At 42.7% G+C, this 1049-nt stretch overlaps 2 non-coding genes across 2 annotated transcripts; both read left to right on the top strand.

The window, feature by feature from the left end:
• Window positions 1-178: 178 nt before the first annotated feature.
• trnak-uuu (transfer RNA lysine (anticodon UUU)) lies at window positions 179-251 on the top strand. The gene has a single exon. It is a non-coding gene; the product is annotated as a tRNA-Lys (tRNA).
• A 291-nt stretch (window positions 252-542) lies between these two features.
• trnak-uuu (transfer RNA lysine (anticodon UUU)) lies at window positions 543-615 on the top strand. Its single transcript has one exon. It is a non-coding gene; the product is annotated as a tRNA-Lys (tRNA).
• Window positions 616-1049: the final 434 nt, after the last annotated feature.

The raw sequence follows: 1049 nt of genomic DNA, 5'->3' as shown, positions 1-1049 counted from the left end.
CACAGAAAGACACACACAGAAAGAAGTGTGAATCCATCTACCTCTTATTAAACTCATTTTCATTTGGGCATTAAAACATTGGAGGGGAAAAGCAGGAAATGAAAGCAAAACAATGTGTTGATGTGCTCAAATAGTAGGACCTGAGCTAATACAATCTTTGAGAATTCTGCTTTCCAAAGCCTGGATAGCTCAGTCGGTAGAGCATCAGACTTTTAATCTGAGGGTCCAGGGTTCAAGTCCCTGTTCAGGCTTTACATCTATTGTGTGATGTGACTCAAGTCCTCTCTAAAGCTCACATTTGACTGCTATGCAAAGTCTGCTTGAGGCATTTGGGGAAATCTGTTCCCGACCAGATTATCTAGATACATCCAAGTCACTCTCACATGTCTTCAAGGCCCCATTTATAAGTGCCTCATCTTTTACACTCAACCAAAGATCTCTCAGGTTGCCACATTGCTGATCTCCTTGAAAGCTGTCTTGATTTTCAGATACTTAATGCAAATGCAGGCATGCATACTTTCACTTCTAAGGTATCTTTCAGAGCCTGGATAGCTCAGTCGGTAGAGCATCAGACTTTTAATCTGAGGGTCCAGGGTTCAAATCCCTGTTCAGGTGTAAATCTATTGTGTGATGTGATTCAAGTCCTTTCTTAAACAAACATCAGTTCACTTGAGTCCTTAATGATCTGTGCATTTGCGGGCAACCTAATTACTACCACATTCTCTGGGTTTATTCAGACACCATCATTTACACTTAGCGGAAGATATCTCTGTTTACCAAATCAAAAGTCTCATTGTAATCTCTCATGATTTTTCCCATACTACATTTAAATCAGTGACTTCCCTTTCTCTCTCTCTCTCTCTCTCTCTCTCTCTCTCTCTCTCGCTCTCTCTCTCTCTCCCTCTCTCTCTCCAGGCGACTGAAGGTGACGGCGATGACACAGACCTTCAGATCTTCTGTGTTTCCTGCAGTCAGCCCGTCAACCCCAAGGTGGCGCTGAGACACATGGAGAGATGCTACGCTAAGGTTAGCATGCCTTTTAGTTATCA

Source organism: Notothenia coriiceps, unplaced genomic scaffold, assembly GCF_000735185.1.
Source record: "Notothenia coriiceps isolate Sejong01 unplaced genomic scaffold, NC01 NC01_scaffold00038077, whole genome shotgun sequence".
NCBI lineage: Eukaryota > Metazoa > Chordata > Actinopteri > Perciformes > Nototheniidae > Notothenia > Notothenia coriiceps.
Note: the sequence above shows the minus strand (reverse complement) of the source record. Positions and strands in the feature narration are given on the sequence as shown.